Here is a 14,307-nt window from a genome sequence, read left to right as displayed (position 1 = left end):
TGCTTCAACATAAGAGAACTCCCAAATACGAGATTCACAAGAAGAGTCTTCACAACAAGAGCTTCACCAAGAGTTTCCACCAATAGAAATTCCATAAAGAAGAGCTTCAAACCAAGAGCTTCAAAAACTTTCACTTACAAGCTTTCTTACAAGAGATTACACTATGAGAGCTTCACTAAAAGAGCTTACACTTGAAGAGCTTAAATTTGAAGAACATATACTTGAAAAACTTATACTTGAAGAGCTTGATTACAAATGGTCATAACCCTTGCTTAAATAGGCACTTACCATCAAAGATGTTACAAACACAACCAATTTGGGATAAAAGGTAAATACAACTACCTTAAAACAAATATTAAATTCCCACCCAAATACAACTAAGCACTGCTATGTGGTCTAATTAGAAAATTAAATTGCCTTTGTGCATCACAACAAATATTAAATGCATGATTTAAGGAACTTTCCACAAACTTCTAAGATGCCACTTACACACCTCAATAAATGGAATGACAACTATTTTTCTTATTTTTCTATTTACGCCACCTATCCACCTTGAAAATAGAAATTCCTCTTTTCCCTCTTTTTCCCTTTTTGAAACAAAAAATATTTTCCTCTAATTTTCGTCACTTTCTCTCTCCTCCAATTGTTTTTAAATTTTTTTTTTATCACACCCCTTTTTCATGATGCAAGATGCTCCTGCATCAGAAAGGTAGGTTGGGTTCAAATACCTTTTAACAACCTTCCTTATGATCTTATATAGACCATAACAAAGAGAATGAAGCATCCTATAAGGACCTTGCAATTGTTCCTTTTGAAAATGAAACCATTCCTTATCCCCAACCTGAAAATTATTAGGAGTCTAATGCTCATCATGCCCACCTTTATACTTCTTAGTGGCATGCTCCAAAAATTCATGAACTTGCTACTGCAAATGACGAATTTTATCAATGAAATTCATTAATTTGTCCTTCCCTTATCCAAGCATGGTACCAAGTCAGGTTGCATAATTGGTATAGAAATATTTATTGGTGCTAAAAGTTGATATCCAAGATAAACTTCAAATGGGATATGACAACGTGAAATATGAATTTCCATGTTGTAGCTATGTTGTAAATGTGGAAGGATCTCATCCCATGTATAGGGATGTTTTAAGTGATACATATGCAGAGTTTGAATAATCATTCGATTGATGACCTCTATTTGACCATCTCTTAGACGATGCAATGAAGTGGACTTTGTTGGTTTTATGTCCATCATTTCTCATAATGAAGACAAAAGTTTACTGAGAAACCCACTATCCGTAACTAAAATAGTATTTTTTGGTAGTGTAAAATGAACCCAAACATGCTCAAAGAAGAGTTTTGCAATTACTTCACTAGAGATTACCTTTCGATATGCCACCAATATTTCTATTTTTGAAAATGTATCTACTAAAACATATGCACAATCATGCCCTTATCTAGTGATAGGAAGACGAGACATAAAATCCTTAGAAATTGAATGCCAAGGTTTTCCTAGAATAAGATGTGGTAAATATAAACCAAGTTTATGGTTTGTAGGTTTTACAATCCTACATGTTGTACAAGCTTTAAACTATACTTTCACAACATTTTTCATTTTTGGCTAGTAGAAACATCTTTGAAGTATAGAATTAGTCTTACCAATTCCAAAATGACCTACAACCTTACTGTAGTAAGCTTCCCATATCAAGTTCTTACATTTTCCTTAGACACATATTTGGCCCAAGAAGAAAAGTATTCCATCTAGCAAATAATAATCATTCACATGTTTATCTTCCACAAGATGAGTATATACATCAGAAAATTTATTATCATGTCCATGAAGGTGAGCCAAAGTTTATGTTTGATGTCCACATGATTCTAGCACTATGCTTATTCCTGCAATTGGAGGCATGCTCAAACAATTCACTACCTTTGGTGCTTTCTTTCTTATGGTGAATGTTGAGATGAAATTGTTGAAGATAAGATAGCCACCTTTGGTGCCCATCATTCTATAATTTTCCTTATGTTTGCAAAAATTGAAGATGTTTGTGATATACATGGGTGATAGTTTCCATTCCCAAAACATAATGCTTTCATTTCTTGTAAACTTGAACTATAACATACAATTCTTTATCATAGGTGGGACACATATATTTGTCGTATAAAAAAGTCTCATTATGGTAGGTAACTGGATGTCCATGTTGTACAAGGACTACTCAAGGGTGAAAAACATTACCTTTGTCTAAACTTCTCATGTGCTTGTTGTTGAGCATTTAACCACTTGAATTTTTCTTACACTCCTTGTCATAGTGAATAATTTAAAGGCCAAGACAAATGTGAAAATCCTAACAAAAATCTGCAATAAAACTTAGCCAACTCCAAGAATCTACACAACTCTATTATATTCCTTGGAGAAGGCTAGACTTTAATTACTTGTAACCTTTTAGGATCAACATGAACACTCTCACTGCAAATAAAATAATCTAGGTATTTAGTGTTTTTCATACCAAAAGAGCATTTTTCCTTAGTCACATAGAGCCCATGGCCTTACATGTTAGAATACACTTATTCCACATGTTGTATATGTCCTCCCCAAGTTCTATTGAAAATGAGAGTATCATCCAAATATACAACTAAAAAAGAATCAATAGATGAGCTAAGTACATCATTCACCATCCTAATAAATACATGGTTGGAGAATTTATGAGGCCAAAGGAAATAAAAACTATTAGAATAGTACCTCCATAGTTTTAAAATATGATCTTCATACATTTGTTGGATCAATTGGTACTTGATGGTACCCATACTTCAAATCAATTTTAGTGAAAACTTTCCCCCCTCTAAGCTAGTCCAAGAGATCATCTATCCAAGGAATTTGATATCTATTTTCCATAGTGATCTATAATTAATACAAAGCCTCCATGTTCCATTATTTTTCTTTGCAAGAATATTTGGGCTACCACAAGGAGATGCACTTAGGTGAATATGTCAATCAATTCTTGTATGTCTCTTTTTATCTCATCATTTTGTAATATTTACCTCCTATGTAATAGCTTGATAAGCATTGGAGTTCTTGGTATCAAATAAATAAAGTATCTAACTTGGTAGGGTGAGGGTACCCATGTTGGTGATTCAAACACAGTATGATATTTTGTTAAAATTTGATCCATTGACCTTTCTTGTTTTATTGTGATGGTCAAAGTGGCATGAGAATTACATATATATATTTTGTTCTCCAGGATAGATCATTAATAACAAAAAATGTACTAGTTTAGGAAATTAATCTTCTACACCATTTTGCTCTAATTGAAGATGCAGAATATGCAGTACTTACCTCTTTTATCAAATACTTATGTCTACCCAATTTGATTGTCACACTTTGTGGTCTAGACTCATACATTTCATAGTGTTGAAACATGTATGGTTTCCCTAATAAAATATCACATAGATCAAGAAAAGATAGTCTGCAAAAAAATTCATCTTTGAATGGTCTTATGTAGTGAAACACAGGGACTCGCACCACCTCCCAAACCTCAAAGTACCCATCCTTGAGATATCCTCACACCAGACTTGTGTACCCAATTTATCCCACCTTTGTCATTTCACAACCATGTTGCCACTAGGATGTGTACTTGAATTTCTACTTGATTTTTACTTTTGAATGTTACTATTGGGTATGTAATATGCTACTATGTTGAATTCTCAATGGTTCTAGTTTGTGTTTCAGTTTAACTATGTTTAAGTTATTTAATGTGGTATGTTATACTGAAACATAATTTCATAACTAGAATTTCAAGTTCTATATTTATACTATACAACACCCCTCCCTACCCCATCTTTCCTTTTCCATTGTCCCCTAGCCATTCCACCTACTATCCCAAAAATGAGGCCCATTTTCCCCTCATCCTAAAAACTCATTCTGGTGTCATGATGTACCCCAATATTGGTGTTATACTAGTTTTATGGAATATGTTGTCCTTGGCTCACCCATACCATATAATATGGTTGTAGGTGTGATGTCGATTACAAATTCAATCTTTTTATAGTCTTAGCAGATATCAAATCATTTTGACTACCACTATGAACAATAAAATACAAAGCTTTTCCTCCTACCCACATTTGTGAATGGAATAATCTCTCTTCATCATCTCGGGCAAATAACTTTGTAATGAACATTATGGCATGAATGCCTTTTGGAGATTGCTAGTATGCTTAGGGAGATGATTGAGTTCTTATGTGTTGCATTCATGACTTTGTTTGACATTGATATCAACATATCAACTTTTTGGACAATGCATGCAGAGTAGCAAAGACAATTTTGTGCAATGCAGTTTGTGGATGCAAAATTGTATTCAACAAGGTTAGCATTGTATTTGTGAATACATATTTATGATACATCTATGTTCATAGAAATATTTATGAAGATTTTTGTGAGTTACGTAAGTGTTTTTTGAGGACTAGTTGCAGGCTTGTGTGTAGAAAATGGTATCGTTAAGATTGAGTTTTATGTTTTCAACAAGGTTAAACCTTGTTCAACGGACTTTGATTTTGGTCAAAGACATGTTAATGATGCTATGTTCAAGATGGTAGAATTTGGTGATTATTTTTTGGAGACATGTGAAGGATAACACGTGGGTTATTCTTTGGAGGTTGATTGTGTTATGTAATTAATGCAATATGTATTGTAGCATTTGGAACTTAATTGTAACATCTGATGATGGTCCTATGTTACTCGTTATACATTAGGAAATCCTCAAGGCCAACTCAATTTTTTTTTAAGACTTGGTATAAAGGAAACATGTTTTCCTTGTGGTTAAGTGTCTCATTATGTAATTGTAAATGTACATGATCTTTGGATGTGAATTTGATGAGATCAAAGCAAAGGATGATGTTATGGATGTGTTGATGACTTCAAAGGAACTATATTGGTAAGATAAGTTGTTTTTTTAGTCAATTCATTTCTTGGATATGTTATGCTCAATTTTTAATTGAGAATAGTTTTGAAGCAATTTGGATAATGGGTTTGGTTGACTTCTTATTAGCTCCTAACAAGCTCCAAACAGGGACTCATATGTACTGATTGTATTAAAGTGACTCCTAAAAGGGCCACATCCTTTCACAAGGAATTTTTATATTAGTACATCATCTTGTTGGCATCATTCCCACTAGGGTTTTCCCTATGATCAAGGGTTCCCTAGTTAACATATCTTGTGTTAGTTGTGCATAATTATCATCTTGTGGTTGTTGTATCTTTTGGTTAAATGTTTTAGTTTTGATAAAGTTGATTTAAACTGTTTAAAGTGAATAAGTGATTCCCCCTATTAGTTGTATTGGTGTACTTTGCATTCTAAAAATTAGTATCAGAGCATCAAATCCTTGAAGGAAAAGTTTAACAACTTAACAAGATCAATGACTACATTCAGGAATGAAGTCTAAAGTTTGATAGAGTGAGCTATGAAATTTGGAAAGACAAGATGAAGACTCATCTTTTATGCATAGGAGTTGATTATTGGATGGTTACAAGGGACAATAGAGTAGTAATTGAAGTGAAAGATTTAGAGAATCGTTCGTAGGAGCAGAAAGATCTATTCATGTATAATATGTATGCTAGAGAATATTTTCTATTAGCTCTTATGGAATTAGAGTATGTTGATAAAAAGGTTTACAACTTGCACATGTTATTTGGATTAAGTTACAAAGCCTATTTGAAGGTGAAACGTTTGAAAAGAAATCTAAACTTAAGACTTGGAAGGATATGTTTGTGAGTACTAAGATGTAGGAAGATGAAACAATTAGAGGATATTTTGCTAGGATATCTAAGCTTGTTGTAGGAATTAAGAGTTGTGAAGGAGTTGTCACCGAAGATGATATTATGTGGAAGATTCTAAAATCTCTTCCAACTGCTTATAAAAACAAGGAAGAAAATCCTGAAGAGATTATTCCTATTTCACCAAACTTTACAAAAGAAACTCTACTTGAGAAGTTGTAGGAATTTGAATAGAGACTGAAATTGGAACAAGGAGAAATCATAACATAATTAATTTTAATGTGCATAAAGATAGAGCTAAATTAACAAGGAGTGTGAGCACAAGTGAAAATTATGCTAGAGAACGAACAATAAAGCAAGAAGAAGATAAGAAGATTGATGAAGGACTTGCATTACTTGCTAAAAGAGAACCTAAAGATAAGAGAGATTTTTTTTGGACTTGCAAAGAACTTGGTCATTTTTCATCTCAATTTCCTAAAAGAGACAAGAAAAGAAAACCTAGGAAGCCTTATTAGTCAAAGTTTGCACAAGACTGCTTCTTTGTTGATGAAGATGAATTCAATTTTAAAATGATAAATTTCTTAGATAGTGATGATGAACTTGGATTTACTTCTATTAAAGAAGAAATCCCTGAGAAAGAAGTAAAAGAGGAAGAATCCTTAGTGTCGCACGTTGACAAAAAAAAGTCTGATTGGATTAGACAGTAGTTGCTCTCATCGTATGTCAAGAGATATGAATAAATTTTTTGAGTTTAACAGTTATGATGAAGGATTAGTTAGAGTTGGAAATAATGCACTTTTCCCTATTACAGAAAAAGGATCTATTACTCTTGATGGTAAAACTAAAACTAAGGATGTCTATTTTATTGATGGTTTGAAACATTATCTTTTGACTGGTGGACAACTTGTGGATAAGGGATATCTATTGCAATTCACATAAAAGATGTGTATAATCAAGGATAAATATGGTAAGTTGATTGGTATAGGTACAAGGAGAAAAGGTAATATTTTTCAATAGAATCCTACTGAGATGACATGTTTGGTTGCAAAAATTTATGACAATTGGTTACGACATAGGAGAATATGTCACATTAACCTTGATAACATTGTGAAGAAAAGTACATGTAGTTAGAGATTTTCCTAAGATTATGAAACCGTCAAACATGGTTTGTAAGGAATACGTGATGGAAGAAGAAAAGAAGAGCTCATTTCTAAGAAAGATGTTTACTACTTCAATAAAGTTGGAGATTGTACACATAGATTTTGGTGGTCCTACAAGAACTAAAACATTCTATGGTGAAAAGTGATGAGAGTCATCTATGAAACATTTTTATGCCATATTTTAATCTATTTCATTTACCTTCATACTTATTTCCATATTTTATTTTCAATCTATTTCATCCCATTTTACCATCTTATGTTGCATGTGATTTAATATTATAAGTAGTATTTAATATAGTTTTGGGACTAAAATGTGGAAATTAATTATTGAATGCTTTTACTAATCTTTATTATTTTATGTCATGGCATTCACAACTTGCAACATTCTCATTTATTGGTGTAGATCTTCATGTCGCCATGCAAACTTTTCGTCACCTATTAGACATGACTTAGACTTCCTGCCACTTGTCAAATATGACTTAGATCTCTCGATGCCTGCTAGAACTTCCTATCACAGTCTAGACAAAAATTGTTGTACATGAATGGTTGACTAATAAATCATTTATATCAACTAGTTTTCCATTACCACATCAGAAAAGATTATAAGATTTATCACATAATAAATTGTGGTTGAAAACACTTCTATCCATGTGAGAAGAAGGGTGACAACTAATCATTACCTTTTTTAGTTGCTATTATAACAAAAAAATTTAATATGTGGTCAACTATATAAACACAGACAATATCCTTTTCAATCTACATGCATATAAAAGTTTGTTTCTAATACGCATGGTTCATGTAAACCATTTTCTCTCATTTGTTGGCCACATGCCAAAACCCATGACCAATTTTCTATTTTATTTGTGGAAATAGAAATACATGTGTTTGCTATTGTAATTGGGATAGTTTAATACAAGGATCAAAATGCATGTCATAATATTGTTAAGATGGCCAAATCAAAACCATCTTACTTTAACCAGCTATTGTTATAATATTGAGCTATATATTTCAGCTCTACTTTAGATTTTGAGAGCATATTTTATATCATATTTTATTTTGGGAAAATATATTTTTGTACATAGATATTCCTATAGCAGAATTCTATGTGCATTCTATATCATTTATGGATGAATGAAATATCATTATTATGATCACAACATATTAGAAAGTTATTTGTGTTTCATCACCAAGCATACTGAGGAGGCATGATCCACTTCTTGGGATGACTAGTGGTTTAGTTTAGATTGTTTTTGATTAAAAAAAAAAGGTTTTACAGGGATCTTGAAACCCGAGAGTTTTTACATAATATTTGAAATAATAATTTTAAATAAAGCCCAGACCCTATGCAACTGCCTATAAAAAGCCATAACAAAAGACATGCCTGCGACCAGGAAACAAAATGCAAAAACTTTAAACTTAAGATAAGACAAAGCAAAAAAAAGACCTCTAGCAATTATTTCTCAGTCTTTGGATCCTATAAATTTTTTGCTTCCTCGTTGGCACTTTGGATCTCTGCACCCACACGTTCCTGGTTCAGGTTGTTAGCTCATTCCACTTGGCCCCTGGTCTCTTTCATTTCTCCCTCGGTCTACCTGAGGTCCGTGCTGGTCTTTCATTCCTTTTCCCCACCGATTCCTGCATTTTTCAGCGATTCGCCCAGACTATTGATGTTCTCATTTAGAATGTTCAGAGTAGCAATCACCTAATTAGCCAGGTTTTGGTTCGATATCTCCATCCTTTGCACCCTTTTCTCAACCTTTGAGAGACAATCCTCTCGGTTGACAAGACACCCTGGTTGCTGCTCATCCTATGGCCTTCCTCCTGGCTCCTTTTCTCCTTGAGTGCCTCAATCTCATGGAACAACCACTTGGTTTAGTTTAGATTGTTTTGTGTGTTATTATTTTCATTTGATTACATATCTAGAATTAGTGTATAGTTTATATAGTTTAATTTATGTAATTATATTGGTGATTTGCTTATATGCATTCTTTTATTTTGTGTGTGTTGTTATTTCAATTTCACACAGAATTATGAGATTAGTGTTTATATTTTAATTTATGTAATTGCACATAATTATTGTTGATTCATGTTTCCTTTAGATTTAAGTGTGATTTCAGACTTGTGCGGTTTATTTCCTGCAATGTTAAATTCTAGATTAATTTTTCATGCTTTTTAGAGTAGTTTATTTTTTAAAGAGTTGTGAGTTTAGCACCTGTCACTAGGAAGTAACAATTCTTATCGCTACTTATATTTTGATTTGTTGTAGGTTTCTCTTTGTGTGTTCTAGATGAACTCATCACTACTTGGTGTGCTATCTTCATCCCTTGAGCAGACATCAACTATACCTTTCATTAGTCTATGATCGTGGATTGACATTTAGATACAAGATGAATTGGCCCATAAATTTATTAGTTATGATCAATATTAGAATCACAAACTATCCCTACAAAAGGTACTTTATGCTTTTTATTCATAATTTTACAAGGATGATGTGGGTATCATTTCTTGGAGAAAATTACGAAGCTTTTGAGAAATACAAGCTATTCAAGAAACATTAGAAAATGAATCAGGATTGAAGATAAAATGTTTAAGATCAAATAGAGGAGGATAATTCATTTCAAATGAATTTAACATGTTTTATGGGGATAATGGAACCAAGAGACAACTTTTAGCCCATAAGATGCCACAATAGAATGTAATAATAGAAAGGAGAAACATATTAGTTAGTAAGGCAATTGGAGAAATGATGCTTGAGAATAATGTTTCACATGTCTTTTAGAGCTCGAAGAAGTGAACACTATAGTATGCACAATGAATAGAATACATATAAGACAAGGTACTGGTAAGACACCCTATGAACTATGGTTTGGATATACACCTACTATAAAATACTTTAGAATCTTTAGAAGTATTATATCAAAAGAGAAGATAATATTGAGAAATTTGATTCTAGAAGTGATGAAGGAATATTTCTTGGATATTCTTTGAAGAGAAAGGCAAATAGATGTTTTAATCAAAGTTTAAAACTATTGTTGAAAGTTCTAATTTGAAAGTTAATGAGAATTTTATAATTCAAGAAAGAATACTTGATTATGATTATGATGATAATACTAATCATAGACCTATAGACTGACAATGAATTGTAGGTAGAAGAACCTAGACCTGAACCTACAAAAGAAATTAGAATAGAACAAGGAACACCTAACTATGTTACAAGAGATCACCTTGTGAATCAAATATTTAGAAGTATAAACAAAAGAGTGATAACAATAAATAAGGTAAGTGAAGAATTATGTTTGATATCTCAAGTTGAACCTAAGACTGTAGATGAAGGTTATAAAGGTGAATTTTGGATAAAGGCTATGAAAGAGGAACTTGAGCAGATTAAGAAGAACAAGATATGGGAATTGCTTCCTAGACCTAAATATAAGAATGCTATTGGTAGAAAATGGGTATTTAGAAACAAAATGAATGAGAAAGGAGAAGTGGTAAGAAACAAAGCAAGGCTAGTATGCAAAGGTTACTCACAAAAAGAAGGAATTGATTTTGAGGAAACTTTTGCCCATGTTGCTAGACTTGAAGTAGTGAGATTTTTTTTGGCATGTGCAACTAACACGAATTTTAAGGTTCACCAGATGGATGTTAAGTTTTTTTTTCTTAATGGAGAACTTTAGGAAGAAGTTGCAATTGAACGACCTAATGGATTTCCCCTAACAAAAGATAAATACATGGTTTCCAAATTGAAGAAAGCATTGTATGGTTTGAAGCAAGAACCTAGAGCTTGGTATGCAAGATTAGATAAACGGTTATAGAATTTGGGATTTAAAAAGGGTAATGTAGACAGTAACATGTACTTGAGGAAGAATAAAGATGGTTTATTGATCATTGTTGTATTTGTTGATGACATTATTTTGGAGGAAATAATGAAGTTAGTAAGAAATTTTTAGAAAAATGAAGAATGAATTTGAGATGAGCATGATTGGTGAGATGAAGTGTTTATTGGGATTACAAATAACTCAAAATTTGGATGACATTTTCATATCAAAGACTATATATCTTAAGGAATTGTTGAAAAAATTTGGTTTGGAAAACTATAAACTAGTTGGAACACATGTGGTCATAGGATGTGAATTATCAAGCAAGGATAAATCTCCTAGTGCAATACAAACAAGATAGAGATTTATGATAGGAGGACTGTAATATTTGACTCATACAAGATAAGATATAGCTAATGTAGCTAAATTGTTACAAGATTCCAAGCAAATCCTAAAGAGACACATTTGGTAGTAGTAAATAAGATATTCAGATACTTAAAGGGTACACTAGATTATGGCTTATGGTATGATAGATCACATGACTTTAATTTATGTGCATACACTAACACACATTGAGCAAGAAATGTTGATGACAAAAAAGTAAAAGTGGTGGAGTATATTTTTGGGAGGACAATTGGATTCATGGCTAAGCAAGAAATTTTTTTATATATCACAACCAACAACATGCACTGAGTATGTAGCAACAACAAATAATTATAATCATATTACTTGGATGAAGCAAATATTGCAAGACATTAGTATTGAAATTTTATGATCTATTATCATTCAATGTGATAAGACAACTATAGTCAGTATGTCAAAGAGTCTAATAATACATTCAAACTCTAAGCACATTGCAATAAAGTATCATTTCTTGAGAAAGAAGGTAGTAGAGAAAGAAATCAAATTGGAGTATGTTAGCACAAAGGAACAAATAGAAAACGTATTTACTAAACCTTTGGATAAGGACACCTTTGATTACTTAAGAGGAATTCTTGGGGTTATGCATCAATCTTCTTCTAAGTAGTTGATGTAGGATTGCATCAATTCAATATATTTAGAGCTTATTTTTACATTTGGATTGTATGTTGGTGATACTTCCTTTGGGGGAGTAGTCACTTTTGGGTAGAGTTATTGAGAACTTTTGATTATTGTTTAATAGTGTCTTTTGACACTTGGTGACTTTTTTAGATTGTATTGGAGATAATGTAATTTTGAGAATTGGTACAATGACACCTTTTTCATTGATGCCAATGGGGGATAGATAAATATGAAGAACACCTTTTATATTTGATAAATGATATTATTTGGGGAGAGATATACATGTAATACCTTATTCATCTATGAGGGAGTAATATTTATGGGGGAGAGTGTCATTGTTGTAGATTGATAGTATTTTATGGTTGAGTAAGCAAATAAGGAATAAATATATTTGGTATTTTTGGTACTTTGATATTTTTCATCATATGTCGTCATCGATGCCAGATGGGGAGATTGTTGGCATGAATATATTAGGGATATTGGTAGTATTCTTAGGGAGATGATTGAGTGCTTATGTATTACATTCATGAATTGGTTTGACATTGATGTCAACATATCAACTAACTGGACAATACAAACAAAGTAGCAGAGACAATTTTTTTCAGCATGGTTCATGGATGCAAAATTGTATTCAACAAGGTAAGAAATGTATTTGTGAATATGTCTTTATGATATGCCTATGCTAACAAAAGAGCTGTGAAGATTTGTGTGAGTTACTTAAGTTTTCTTAGAGGATTGGTTGTGGGATAGTGCATAGAAAATGATATGTTGACGATTGAGTTGTATGTTTTAGCAAGGTTAAAGCTTTCTTAATGGACTTTGATTTTGGTTAGAGACATGTTTGTGATGCTATGTTTGAGATGACAAAATCTAGTGATCATTCTGTGAATTCTTATGAAGGATAGTGTGTAGGTTATTCCTTAGAGGTCAACTATGTTATGTAATTAATGTTATCCACATTGTAGCATGCAAAACTTAATTATAATATCTTATGATGGTCCTATGTTACTCATTGTACATTGGGGAAGCCTCAAGGCCAACTCAATTATTTGTTTTAGAAATTAGTGTAAAGGAAAGATGGTTTCCTTGTGGTTAAGTGTTTAATTATGTAATTGCAAATGTATGTGAGCTTTGGATGCGAATTTGATGAGATTAGAGCAAAGGATGATATTCTGGACATGTTGATGACTTCAAAATAACTTTATTGATAAGATACGTTGTTATTTTAGTCAGTTCATTTCTTGGATATGTTATCCTAAATCTTTTAGTGAGAACAATTCTAAAGAAATTTTAATAGTGGTTCAATTGACTTCTTATTAGCTCCTAACAAGGTTGTAACAACTCCTAATAGGGTTGGAATCTCCTAACAGGGTTTCAAAGTCTCCTAACATGGATTCATTTGTACTGATTATATTAAATTGACTCCTAACAACATCACATCCTTTCACAAGGAGTTTTTATATTAGTACATCATCTTATGGGCATCATTTCAACCAAAATTTTCCCTGTGATCAAGGGTTTCCCTAAATAACATATCTTTTGTCATAGTTAGCCTAAATGCTTTATTCATCTTCTTTTTATTTGAAATAATTTGTCATCTCGAGTTCAATAGTTTCTTCATGGGTTTACATCATTAAATTCTCTACATTTCTAAAATCCTTAGTGTTGTGAGAGAGACTTTTATGTACTTCACACTACATACTTGATTCTTGCCCTATTTTCTTCACACCCCATTTTTTGAGTGAATTTGGAGATGAATCCTTGCTTGTTTGTCTCCTTCAAGCTTAATACTTTCACCTTTCAATTTTTTGTTCATGGAATTCTCTCCTCGCCCTAATTTTGAACCTATCCTCAATATTTGATGCATATTTGAAAACACTAGACAATGTCTCTATATACGATAAATTCTTTTTAGTCAGAATGTATCCACAAAGACTAGTCCCATACTTCAGAACTCATTATTTTTTTGAGTCAGAATATCACAAAGAGAGTATCAAATATGTTGGTGTACTCTTGAATTGATTGCTCCTTCTTATGTTAGAGTAACTGTCATTGCATATATTTATGTTCATAGGTATCTTTAGGGTAATGTTCTTGTATTATATGCTCCAAAAATTCTTCCCATGTTGGTCTACTATCAAATAACATAGGAAATTCATGTTCACCTTGGGCTTCTTGGGATTCTTTTAGTAGTTTCATGAACTTTCCATGCCAACTTCACATGATTCTTAGCTTTGAGGAGGATAAAAGTGATCTCTTCAATATCTAAGAAATTATTAACAAAAAAATGCCTCTCTAATTTGGACAAAAAATCATCAACATTCTCTACATTAATTTTCCCTTGAAAAGTTGGGATATCAAAATTCCTTCCACTTTGAATGGGGTTTTCTTGCCAAATGTTGAATTCCTTGGGGTAGCCTCTAACTCTCATTTTCCAAGTATCCGTGAAAATTGCTACATCATTTCTTCATGCCATTTATTTATGCCTCTTCCACTTGTATTTTGAAGGATCCTCACATCCC

Source organism: Cupressus sempervirens, chromosome 6, assembly GCF_028749045.1.
Source record: "Cupressus sempervirens isolate cs-2001-9-10 chromosome 6, ASM2874904v1, whole genome shotgun sequence".
Taxonomy (NCBI): domain Eukaryota; kingdom Viridiplantae; phylum Streptophyta; class Pinopsida; order Cupressales; family Cupressaceae; genus Cupressus; species Cupressus sempervirens.
The sequence above is the reverse complement of the archived record's forward strand: the minus strand, read 5'-3'. Positions refer to the sequence as shown.